Source organism: Acinonyx jubatus, chromosome C1, assembly GCF_027475565.1.
Source record: "Acinonyx jubatus isolate Ajub_Pintada_27869175 chromosome C1, VMU_Ajub_asm_v1.0, whole genome shotgun sequence".
Taxonomy (NCBI): domain Eukaryota; kingdom Metazoa; phylum Chordata; class Mammalia; order Carnivora; family Felidae; genus Acinonyx; species Acinonyx jubatus.
Genome location: NC_069381.1, coordinates 183,453,636 through 183,467,567, shown reverse-complemented (window position 1 = coordinate 183,467,567; position 13,932 = coordinate 183,453,636). Strand labels below are relative to the sequence as shown.

Sequence of the window (13,932 nt, the reverse complement as noted above, 5' to 3'; positions counted from 1 at the left end):
CAGGGGAGGAGCAGAGAGGGAGGGAGACACAGAATCCAAAGCAGGCTCCAGGCTCTGAGCTGTCAGCACAGAGCCTGACGCGGGGCTCAAACTCATGAGCTGTGAGATCATGACGTGAGCCAAACTGACTGAGCCAGTCACCCCGAACAGTTCTCATTTCTAATGTGCAATATGAAAATTTTGACACATTGTACCTATTCCCATATACCCACTCAGAAGTCTCTTGTCCCCAGTCTTCCAATCTTTCCCCTTCCAGGTTCTTCCCAGGTGGCCAAACCATTTGAGTCCATGTATATACCTAACCTTGGGCCACTCTGTTTTCTACACAAAGTGAAAAACCAGGTGCATTACCTAAGATTCTGCCCACTGGGAGAATTTTCCCTTACCACCTCTGAGTGGGGAGTGCAGATACCATATCTGGCTTGTATGCACATACTGATTTGTGAACCAAGCTCAGACTTTTTCTTTCTGCCTCAGTTTGTCATGAGGAACTCTCACTCTCCACCAGGTAACCATAGGTATGAACTGCAGGAGAGATGCTGATACAAGAGCAGTGGATAACTGGGGTCTGGGTTAGCTTCCAATCTGACTTGTGCTTGATTCTAGATGGACCACTTCTATTATACCTTCTTGCTTCTGGGCTTGCTTGATTGCATTTTAGCAAGATCCTGAAGTTATTTGTGTTCATTTTAAAATTTAAGAAGCACTACCTCGTGTCAGACAGACAGAAGGAAGGATGGAAGTGACAGCACCTTTTAGGCAGAGGACCAAAGCTCCAGAGCAAGAAACAGAACGGGAAATTCTGATGGTAAAAAAAGGGGGTGTTGAGACAACACTGGAGAGATAGCCAGGGGCCAGATCACAGAGGGCACATATGCCACCTTACAGATTTGGGACAGTATTCTGGTTGAATAAATAGGAAGCCATTGAAGGGTTTTAAAGAAGGATGTAACATGATCATATCATGTCTGTGTGTGTGTATGTGTGTGTGTGTGTGTGTGTGTGTGTATCCACAAATTTGTATAACTCTAGCTTAAATCTGATGAATGGCTTGGAAGGGAAGGAAAATGAATGCAGGACAATACTGAGGAGACAACCACATAGTCACATAGTCAGGTTGGAAATAATGGTGGCTTGGAACAACACAGTAGCCATGGGAATAAACAGAGGGAGAGGCAGATGTAGGCAATTTCTCTGAGGTGGGATTGACAGGACTTCATGCCTGAACACATACATGCACTGAGAGAATGAAGCATCTTGGATCACTCCCTCATTTCTGGCTCAATATCTTAAAGATGGCTGTACTGATAAGGAGATCTGTTTTGGGACAGAGGTGTCTTTGAGACACATCCGTGTGGCAACGAAAGCCAAACTTCAAGAACCAGGGTCTTGGCCTTGGTACAAGAGTCCTTGAGTTGAGAATGTGACAGGGAGAAGGTGCCATCCATTAGTCTCTAGTATTTTATACATCAGTGTAGATGCTTTTTTCTGTCATTAATGCAAATAAAACATTTTTAGTGATAAGGTCTTGCTGTTTAGCCTCCTTTGAGGTCTTGTCCCTGAAGACCACTGAGATAGACTTCTTATGATTGTCACAACTTCTGTCTTCCCACATTTTATGTTTCTCTTCACATATGCTTTTTTGTTTGTTTGTTTGTTTGAATTGAGATGTTGGGGCACCTGGGTAGCTCAGTCAGCTAAGCGTCTGACTCTTGATTTTGGCTCAGATCATAATCCCATGGTTGTGGGATCAGGCCCCAGCATGGAGCCTGCTTAAGATTCTCTCTTCCTCTCCCTCTTCCCCTCCCCTGCTCTCTCTCAAAAATATAAAATAAAAATTGAGATATAATACACATACCATAAAACTCACTTTTAAAGTGTGCAGTTCAGTAGTTTTTAGTATATTCACAGGTGTACAGCTATCACTACTATCTAATTCCATAACATTTTCATCACCCCCAAAGAAACTCTATATCCATTAGTAATCAACTCCCTGTTCCCCTCTCCCCTCAGCCTTTGGCAACCACTAATGGACTTTCTGTCCCCAGGAATTGGCTTATTCTGGATGTTTCATATAGAAGGAATCATATAACATGCAGCCTCTTGTGTCTGGCTACTTTCACTTAAAGAATGTTTGCAAGGTTCATCCATGTTGTAGTATATATATCAGTATTTCATTATTTTGTATGGCTGAGTAATATTCCCTTGTATGGATATACCACATTTTTTAAATAATATTTTGTTATCAGTTGATACAGTTGGGCTGTTTCTACTTTTGGTTATTATAAATAATGCCATGAACATGTGTGTATAAGTTTTTGTGTGTACATATGTTCTCAGTTCTCTTGGGTATATACCTAAGAGTAGTCCTTTGGTAATTCCAGGTTTAACTTTTTGAAGAACTGCCAATTTTTCTTCCAGTGGCTGCACCATTTTCATTCTTCCCAGCAATGGTTAAAGGTTCCAATTTCTCCACATCCTTGTCAACACTATTATCCATCATTTTGATTATAGCCATCCTCCTGGGAATGAAATGGTTTCTCACTGTGATTTTCATTTGCATTTCCTTAATGACTAATGACTTTAGCCATCTTTTTATGTGCTTATTGGCCATTTATATATTTTCTTTGGATAAATGTCTGTTCAATTCCTTTGCCCATTTTTAACTTGCATTATGTATCTTTTTATTGCTGAGTTTTAAGAGTTTTTAAAATATATCCTACATAAACATCTTTATTAGATATATGACTTACAAATATTTTCTCCCATTCTGTGGTTTGTCTTTCAATTTCCTATAGTATCTTTTGAAGCACAGAAGTTTTCAGTTTTGATGAAGTCTAATTTATCCATTTTTTTTTCTTTAGTCCCACAGACTCTTGTATACAGTGCCTAGATCCATTCTGACAATAAAAGGAGGCTGATAGCAGATGGGGACATATGACAAAATGACAACTTTACAGTTCACACTACTAATAAAATTATTTAGAAAATTGCCTTTCACTAGACAGTGTAATTTCTGTTGGTGGATACAAACCAAATATGAATCATACACAAATCATCATTTTCTATTCCATTCAGCTGGATGGATTTAAGAAACAGAGTAATAGAGAATATCATTCTAGAGGAAACCAGTTAGTATTTGTGCTATGTAAAATATGATTTCTAAATTGCTTAAGCATATCTATCAAAATCCAAATGGAACATTTAAAATCAGCATCATATAAAAGCAATCCTCTGTGAAATGATTTCTAAACTATGAACATTTATCTTTCAGACCTAGCATCTCAAAGCATAAACACTGGATAGACCGCTATGTTGGAACAGTCACCCCATTTCCCCAGAAATTTGTATTTGATTCATGAGTACATTCCAAGGAACATAGGATCGAGGTTTGCCTTTTGGAGTCTGGAATAAAAGAACAAATGTGGACATTTGTAACTTGGAAAATGTTTGTGCCAGGTGAGAAATAGCATAATGTAAAACAGGATAAAAACCACCCAGAAGGTGATCAGGACAATGAGAGGTCTCAGAATGACAGAATGAAAAATGTGGAAGAATCTAGGACAGGACTAAGAATCAGGGCAGGGCAGCTACAAGAATCATCACCTCACACTTGAATAGGGGCAAATGAACAGTGCAATTAGTCTCTGTGTTCCTCCGTAGTGAAGAAGTGATTCACGGGGCTTAGGAAAAGCTATAAGGGGTGCCATGCAGAGCAAGTATTGAGAGGAGGTGAAGGAGGGGGCTCTCCCCTCAATATAAGGAACACCTTGTGTATAGTCAGAAGGGTCACTGTGAATGGCATGACTTTCCCCTATAATTAAATCTCATCACTGAAAGTGACCAAGGAGAACTGAGATGTTTACTCTGTGGGGGTGTTGATGCATGTGGGATTCTGCTCTTGGGGTTGGGCCAGAAAGGGCCCTTCCCACTCTACAGTTCAAACCAGGAAATACACATACAATCAAGTGCCTGATTGGGTAGAGTGAGACCGACTGTTGGGGTGGCCCATATTCTTGGCCTGGGTATCTTAGGTTCAGGGCACAGTTCCTGAACTCCCATTCCTGACCAACATGTCCTGGGAAGGGAATAAAACCAAGGAGGAACACGTAACTGATGAATGATCAATGAACCTTCATTTTCATTATAGAACTAAGCCCTGCTGTGAGCTGGGTAAGACCAGACTGACGAAAAATTGCAATCTAAGGGCGCGTCTGCTCTTCCTATGCTCAAATGCCCTCAGGATTCCTGTCACCTTTTCTCCCATGGAAAACCGCCATGGTGGGGTAATAAAACTTGACCATAAGGATGGGGGCAAAAATTCATAATTTTATGAACAGAACATAACATACCATTTTTGTGAATTTATCTTCACAGACTATTCTAATCTTCTCCGGGGTCAGTGGACTACTGAGCTTCAATGGTCCAAACAGGCCCCTCTCTTGTCCTGCTGCATTGTGTCATGAATGGCAAAAAATACTGATCATTCCAGGAATATCCCAGACTCTACTAGACCCTTGAAAGGAAACAAGTCAACTAGAGTAGGGCTCTCTCTCTCTCTCTGCATCTATATGTATATATACATATATGTACATCTATAGGCAAATATGGTATAGATGCACATATAAAATATTAAAATATATGTAACATTTTCCTTTAAAAAAGTAATTTAACATTTTAGTCTAGTATTCTCATTCTTCGGATTCCATCCTAAGGAAATTATCCCAAATGGAGAAAGCATATATAGATATAAGATGATTACTGCAAAATGAAAAATCAGATATAACCTGATGGTAATAGTTCATGTTAAGCTCCAAGATTTGAAGTATTTAAAAAAACTATAAAATTGTTAAATTAATTTATAATTAAAATGTTTAATAGAGCTTTTTCTTCTATAAGCCTGGTAGAAACCCCAAACAACCAAGAAATGAAGGAACCTCTGCTAGTTCCCTGCACAGTTACTACAAATCACATAAACATGCATGTATTTATCAAGCACAGCTTACCTTCAACAACTACAGGGTATTTGAGCTTTGAGATGGAAGCAATAAAGAAATGTGCAACTCTGTGGGGATGCCACAGATGGCAGGGATTTTATATTGGTTTGGACCATGAGTGTATAGGACACCCTAAGGAGAATAATTCAGCTCCTCTATTGTATAAAGTCCCATGCCTTGAATAAATGCACCTTCAATCTGGGGAGGGAGGAAGAATTTCCATATATGAGAAAATACAATCAACAGTAGCATTTCAACTTCATGCTGTTTATTTGAATTGTTAAAATACAGTATAAGAGGGTTTTCAGCATGTCATGGAAGATGTCTCTGAGAGTTTACTTAAAAGTTTGCCTCAAAGCATTTCTACAACATCTTAATCAGCGCTAAATTCAAAGTCAAAAACTTGAGTGTAAATCTCAATTTGGCAGTAAAAGTATAGCTTTAGAAGAGGCGTCAAAGAGCCTATGGCCCAAAAGCCCTCCTTTTTACTGTCCATGAGCCAGAAGGAACCCTCTGACCTATCCACAGACTCCAGCACACTGAAAAGTGCTCTCAGGGTCTGAGAATTCCCTCATTGCATCTCATCTCATCTCCTTGCTCATATTGGGCTTGGCTTCACATTTCTGCACTCTTGTTTCCTGGCCTGTGACATGAACTCTGTTGTGTGCTAAGCTTCCTACACAGCTTTAAAATGCTCCAATTCTTAGATGTCAGCCTGTGGGAAAAATTGCTTTCCACACATCTTTCTGATTTCTGGGTCTCCTCTTTGTTTACCTCCTTGCTGTGGTCATATTTTCTCTGTCCCACTCTCTACCCTCACATGTATCTATCTGCAGGGAGATTCTTCTCTAACATGATGTTAGATGAATCTTCCTAAAACTCTAGATCATACCCCAGGTCACATCACCTCCACCTATGAAGGCAGGTACCTGTCTTTGGGGCCTCACATTCCGCTCCTCTGACACAGGTACTCTCCACTGTCATCAGCACACCCCCTTCCCTGCCCTGCCACCAGCCAGCCATGAACACAAACTATGCTGAATTTCATGTCTTTCTTTAGGGAGATGTCTTCCATTCTCCTCTTGTTCATTCCTTGACTACTTCATCCACATGCACTGCCTCCCAGAAGCCCGCTTTGACTTCTCCAACCCATATATTCTTCCCATTCTCCAATGACACATGTCATGATTGGAGAGTACCTCAAATTATGTTCTGAACTAGAGGTAGTAATGAGCTGAACTGCCCACCGGTAAAGAAAGTGAGTGAAGCTTCCAGTTCAGTCCTGAGTCCTAGAATCACAGAGTGCATGATTCTCTAAAAAGGCAGCCAACTGCTTTTCCTTAGGCACATGCAGCTCCAGTGCTGGTAAATTTTCTGTTTCCAAGAGATGCTAGACATTTGAATAATTATGTAAGGATGATGGTGAATTTTTAATCTTGTCAATTATTTCAAATTTGAATAAAAAATGTCTGTGGGCAAAACAGGCTACCTATTAATAACAACTACTGTAACTATTTGATGATTTGATGTGCTCCCTACCCAACTTTAAACTCCTCAAAGCTACAGCCCATCATGTGCCCAAGACTTCACACTTAGCATACAGTCTACTTCTGATCTCACTGGCATCGGGCCCATTTTGTCACCTCTAGGCTCGCTTCTGCCTCACTCAAGATCCTCAATCACAGACCGTATGTCTCTTCAAACACTAATTCAAAACATCCTTTTTTCCTTCTCTTTTTTAAACAATAAGAGATTTGAGTTCTGTGGCTGGCCTGGATAGACAGATTCTGACTTCAGGGGCAGAAAAATAAGATGATGAATAAGCTGGATGGAATGTTTTCTCTATAGACATCCAGAGCAGTTATGGCTTTTACAAAAGGGATTGAGGCAAAGCAGGTACACATACCTGGCCTATGTCAAGGGCTGGATTTATACTGAAGCCAACATCCATGCCAATGTCTGTTTAGATGTTCTAGTAATAAAAAAGAGAAAAAATGTTTATCTTAATGAATACAACTTAAGGAGACAGGCTGAGAACACTTCATGCCAGGACACCACTGGTACAGAACCTTTCTTTGGGCCACATATTTCAGGAGAAAGAATCAACAAAGATTTATTGTGTAACAGTTTATTATGTATAAATTTCAAAGTTATACACCTACTCAACCGGCTTAAGCACTGATTTTTTTCCCTCAGAAGCAATAGGAGATGGGGCGTCTGGGTGGCTCAGTGAGTTAAGCGTCTGACTTCGGCTCAGGTCATGATCTCACAGCTTGTGAGTTCGAGCCTCACATCAGGTTTGCACATGTGAGTGTGCTCTCTTTCTCTCTCTCTCAAATAAACATTTAAAAAAATCTTTAAAGAAAAGAAACAATAGGAGAGAAAAATATTTGACTTTCTTCGGGCTGAGTGATGTAACTTATGGAGTTTAATCCACTACAACAGACATTAATCTATGACACAGAAAATGTTTATGGCCCTCATAATCCTTGTTGAAAAACTCTGTGGCTACCATACAACCCAACATCCGGAGTCCAGCTGGCTGGGTAACATCTACTGAAGCACAGAACTCAGGGAGCATCAGCCAAAAAGTCTTCAATTATTGCTATTGTGGAGTTTTCAATTTTAGACCAGAGGAAAGATAAATCTAACACTACAACTTGGTCACCAAGAGTTCCTGGTAAGTTACAAATAAGGAATACAGCAGGCCTAGCTAGGTTACTGGTAACACCTTTGCTCTCTAGCAAGTCTGGACCTTCTTTCAGTGACATACTGGCTTCTGCCATGACAAACAGATTCGACTTATAATTATTAATGGAACAAAGGAAATCCCAAGAGTTTTTCTTTTTTTTAAAAAACGTTTATTTATTTATTTTGAGAGAAAGAGAGAGAGAGAGAGAGATTTACAGTGCAAGCAGGGGAGGGGCAGAGAGAGAGAAAGAGAGAGAGAATCCCAAGCAGGCTTCATACTGTCAGAGCAGAGCCCCACACAGGGCTCGAACTCCCAGTGAGATCATGACCTGAGGCAAAATCAAGAGTTGGCCGCTTCACCGACTGAGCCACCCAGGTGCCCCAATCCAAGAGTTTTCTTGTTTGATTTGGGACTTTCATCTAATATTTTTCTTAAGAAAAGTAGAGAGTGATCCAGAAAATTTTACTATAATAAAACACTTCTGTTATTTAAGGATACCATGAAATGTAAAGTTATTTACAAATATAAAGTTATTTACTTTACAAATACAAAGTTATTTGGTATAATAAAATACTTCCCTTATTTAACGACACCATTTAGCAAGGCTGGCCTTCCAGCAGACTAGTGGCCTCAATTATTGGTGAGAGCAGATGCTCTTAAGTCTGCAGTGCTGGCAAGGGTTCTGTTTTCAAAGCCATGGACTTACTGTTTGTCATTGTCTTTTGTTAGGGCAGAAGGAGAGTGGTTCTAGGTTGTGGTAGCCAGCCTTCAAGATGGCCTGCAATGATCCCCATGTGCTGCATTCAAATCCTTATGTATTCCCCTGCCTCACTCTACACCAGGGTTAATTTGTCTTGCAGAAGTGCTAGTACATCACCCCGGTGTTAGGTTATAAAAGATGATGGCTTTTGTCGTGGATATTCTCTCACTTGCTCATACTCTCTTTTTTCCTTTGCACCAGTCCCTATGGGGGTGGGAGGCAGCATGCATGTCCTATGGACACTGAGATGTCCTATAGAGAGGTCCATGTAGTAAGGAATGGAAACTTCTGGGCAACAGCCAGTGAGAAACGGAGGCCTCCTGCCAACAAGCATGTGATGGAGCTTGGAATCAGATTTCCAGCCACCACTGCAGCTTTGGGATAAATGCAGACTTACCTGACAGCTTGATGGCAACCTCGTGAAAAATCCCGAGCCTGAATCATCCAGATAAGCCACTCGCAGGTTTCTGGCCCTCAAAAATTCTGTCAGTTAATAAATATTTGTTATTTTCAGCTGCCAAATTTGAGAGTAATTTGTTACATAGCAATAGATAACTAATATATAAATGTAGGTTTAAAGTGAGGGAAATTTTATAGAATAGGAACAATTCTAACAACATAAGAATGACTGAGAAACAGGCCTCCAGGGAGGGCCCCTAGTGGGATGTTACATTACAGCCCTTTGCCAGGGGTGTACCTAACCTGAGTTACAGACCTAGCTTCTTTGAATGCATCTGATAAAAAGACTATTTAGGACACCTCTTAAGATTATTCAAATAAGTTATAAGAACACACCTCAAAATTTCACACCAAGGCGATTACCCTTCTTAGACCTTAGCAAGGCCAAGGCATATACAAGATAAAGAAAACCCAAGTGATTTAAGTTTTCCCTAAATTTTTCTTTGAGGGAGAAGGGATGTAGAAATCAGTTAGTATGAGATAACTTTCTATGGAACTAAAACAGGACAGCTACTCTAGCATGAAAACCATGCTTAGTATGATCACTGTTTTTTCCTAGTCCAAGGTTCCCCAAAAGTGAGCTGGTCTGAGTTAGAATCCACACAAACCAGATACTTTACTGGGCAGGTTCAAAGGTATATACAATTTCAAAGATTAGGCTGACTATAGTTTAAAAAACATACATGCTGGAGACCTGTTAAATGAAAACTTAAATCTGATCATAATCTAAGATATAGTGACAAAGTATGTTTGGAAATATCAAGACGTAGAGTCTCCTTCTGGGTAGGTTTTGGGACAGACTATCACAAGACAGTTGTGAGGGTATCACAGCCCCATTTAATGTATTAATAATCATTTATTATTACTGACAGTGGCCAGTAAGTAGTTTCATTTACCCACAGGGGCCCAGCTACAAGAGGAGAAACTCTCCTTGAAACAGAAGTGTGTGTGTGTGTGTGTGTGTGTGTGTGTGTGTGTGTGAGAGAGAGAGAGAGAGAGAGAGAGAGAGAGAGCGCGCGCGCACCTGTGTGGGAATCTCTTCACAGCATCCCTTAAAATCATAAGATGCCCTTAAACTATCTAAAAAGCAGGACCTAGCTAGATAAAAGATATCAAAAGCTTGCCACTAACTTCCCTGGGCTGGCCCTTGGTGCTTGTTAGATTATGGATGCTTATTAAATCCTTCAAAAATGTCATAAGATGGCATTTCACATAGGAGGTCAGGATTGCTGGTTACACCAACAGTCTACATGAAAGCTCTCTTCAAGCTGTGTTTCTTCCTTGAAGTGGTTTCTTTCCCAATTCCATTTAAAAAGACCAGAAAAATAATAGAAGTTGCCAGCTGTTTTCCATGGAAGCAACCACAACACCAAGGCAACTGCTGAGCTTCTATTTTTTTCTGGTAATTCAGAGAAATTATCCTTAGCCAAATACATGGTGCTTCCACAGTGCTCAGACAGATGGAATATATGGAATTTAGATCTATCAAAGGTACAACCTGAAGACTTTCCCAGTTGGTATTGACCCTATGAACACCTGTCAGGCAGTCTATTTCAACCTCGGAACAGGCAGCTCCATAAACAAAATATTTTAAAGGATGGCTTTCGCCTGTCTCCCAGTTCATGTCTGACTCAACCCCTGGAGGAAACAGAATTCTTGAGGAGAGCTGTTAAGTGATTAGGTCCTCTAATTGCATGGCCCGATGATTTAAACAGACCAGTAAGAAGCTGTGTTCAATTTGCATGTACAGCAAACTAAAAGAATACACTTGTACAATGATGTGCCAGCATGTAACACATGCAATAAATCTATTGAATAAATGTATACTTCTTATTACACTTGCTTTGGCTGATAAAACATCCAATTGCTCCTCGTCAATGAATGACTCCTTATGCCTGGAAGTTAGATGCTGACTATATGATTATCCAGCCTATTGCTTTTAGTTAATCTTGAATCATGTCATCCCACTGTCATCAGATTTGGGGAATTACAGCTGCATTTTAGACCAAACACTGTTTCAAAGGTGCACGTTTGTCTGTCTGTCTGCCTTTTTGGCTCCAGGATTCAGCCTTCTGTTTGCAAGACTAGGCCCTTGGCTCTCATTCTATGCTACTTCTCTAGTCCCCATGGCCTGCTCTGTTCCTGACTCTTCCTTGAGACACCAAATGGGTGTCATGGTAAAAGAGACGCACAGGCGAGCAGCTTGCCAGGAATTTCTACCCTGCTCTCCTCTGTTTGCCCTGGTCTGGAGGTGGCCATTAAAAACGCTTCTAACACTTATTCCTGATAGCCAGCCAGTGCCCCAGGACTCCCACGAGAACAAAATGACAAAATCACGTAAGACTCTACATCACTCTGTTCTCTTATGGCTTTCATTTTCCATTAAAATAATTTGATAATTATTTTCTAAAGTATGTGAGAAACAATTTTTCCACAGGTTGACAACACATGGTTATTGTCACATTTCTTATTTCTTGCCAATCTAGAAGGTGTGAAATGATGTTCGTCTTATTATGGGTTTATTCTGCAATCTCCCTACCTTTGTTTCTTAAGGATACACTAAGTTTTCAACAGAAAAATCAATCACTGCTGTGGGTTCCAAGCACCAACCTCATAGAACCCTCTAGTACTACTCAGTATGATTCAAATCATCAGTTCAGCCATATTTTATTTGTGTTCCTATTTTTCCCAACAGAAGACTTTCTGGACACTTGGATTAACTAGAAGCTAAATGTTGTTTATAACGGTGGGTTAATAGAAGGTACAAAATCAATTTTTTTCCAAAATTTCAAACAGAAGTGAAACTCTTCCTCAAGCTACAACTGCTATTTTTCATGGCATGGGATTGAAAGAACTATTTACCTGAAGTATTCAGCAACTGCAAGACTACCACTTTCATCAAAAGCAACTCATGCCTGTGAAAAAGAGCAAACATGATGTGATAGTGATGTTTAAAGAAAGAATCATTTGAGACTTTAATTCTGATTTCACTAGATGATAAAGAAAGCTATCAGTAGTAATAACCAGGAAGAGCCAAGATTAATGTAATCCTTCCCACAGCACTTGTGGGAACTTCCAACTTCCCAACTTCCCAAGCACTTGTGGTCATCTTGTACTAACAGCATTTGTTCAGTGCCTGTGACCATCTCCCGTGACTGACAACTTAGTTACACCTGTGGTCTGCGCTATAACGGGCAATGTACGTTCTGCTGCTGAAGAACTTCATTCAGTCTTCTGGAAAGACAGCCTATCAACAGCGAGTATTTCACGAGACAATGGATGGTGGGTTGTTTAATTTTAGTATCAGGTACCTATCAGTCTTGGGAGAGTGGCGTAATTTTGGTAAATTATACCATTTACATCAAAAGTTCTCCGGACTCTGCAGTGCACATTGTTGACTTACAGAAAAATGAGGGTTAGGGCCAAGTCCCCAAGTCTAAGAAAGAAAAAGGTGAGAGGTGCAACCATTACAGAAGAAAGTATGCTGAATGGCAGCAATTCATGAGGGTGGAAGGTTGACTGCGTGGCACTGTACCTCTCTCTTCAGTCAGGCTCTCTCAGCCTTTCTTTGGCTCAGGAAGCACAGGGCAGAGGGGAGAAATAAATATGCCCCAAAAGGATTGAGAGCTCCCATAAATATGAATTACAGAAGGAGTCCTAGTTTTGTAGAATAGCAGGAACCATTTTTTTAATGTTTATTTATTTTTGAGACAGAGAGAGACAGAGCATGAATGGGGGAGGGTCAGAGAGAGAGGGAGACACAGAATGTGAAGCAGGCTCCAGGCTCCGAGCTGTCAGCACAGAGCCCGATGAGGGGCTCGAACTCATAGAGTGTGAGACAATGACCTGAGCCAAAGTCAGAAGCTCAACTGACTGAGCCACCCAGGCGCCCCAGGAACCATTTCTAAGGAGGATTCCTCAAACATTATTTCCCTGAGACCAATGTTTTTAATGTGACATTCTAGAACAGTCAGCATGACACATACTCAGCTTTTATTGACATCCATTCCACACCATCTGGTACTTTATAACCTATTACTTTGAAAGTTTGCTAGTTGACTTTAGAATGTGTGTTTTCTCTTCCAACTAGGTTGTAAGTACATCGAAGGAAGCAGCTGAAATTTCCACTGCATTTAGTGCCTACTATTGGTTGAAGACATAGCCAGCAGGTTGGTTTCCTATTTTCCTATGAGTGCTTATATGATTTTCACTTTTATGAAAGGACTGTAGTGTTGTCTTCCCATTTAGGAACAGTGGAACCCAAAGAAGGAGAACAAATAGATTTACAGGTATTATCTGGAAGATACCTACATTCTATAGGAAGAAACATTAATTAGTTCTGGCTTAAAAAGTAGAGTTTTGGGCAGAAAAACCACCTTTTTCTCTAATGGAGAATTTTCCCAGATGTGAGAGCTCCTCTACCATATGATGACAAAAATTTCCACATGCAGAGAGCCAAAAGGCCTCCATTTATCACTGTGTAACTGTAGTAGCTTTGATAGTGCCATTTCTACTGATATTCAATTCACTCATTCCTCCTCCCTCCTTCTTTTTTCTATCATAAAACACAAAGTAACAGTGATTCTCACCCAATCCTTCTGAGTGCCTTGATGGTTCTTGCTGATGACTGGTTCAAGGCATTTTAGAAGAGTCTGACAAGCATGCTAGGGATTATTTTTTATTAAGTTATCATAATTTCCAGCAAACACTGATTTAAAAACCACAAATATGTGCCAGAGGCTTAAGAGGCCCATGGGACACAGAGAAGGCAGAGACCAGCCCTGTAAGAGGTGATGCGAAAGGTTTCCCAGGGGTGGGGATGAAGTGTGAGTTGGTCTTAAAGACAGACCATCTAGGGTGGAGGCCTTATAATTCATGCTAAGAGGTCAGGGATTAACAGAAAAACTGTTGGCAAACTCTAAGCATTGTTTTCAAATATGGCATGGCCAGATTTATTTTGTGGGAAAGCTCTGTCAACATGAAGCCAGAGTGAAAGGCACTGAAACTCAGGTGGAGGGACAGAG

General features: G+C 40.4%; 1 pseudogene; it reads right to left on the bottom strand.

Moving 5' to 3' along the window:
- Positions 1-1,635: 1,635 nt before the first annotated feature.
- Positions 1,636-13,932, bottom strand: part of LOC128314101 (aldehyde oxidase-like) — a 73,580-nt pseudogene continuing 61,283 nt past the window's right edge.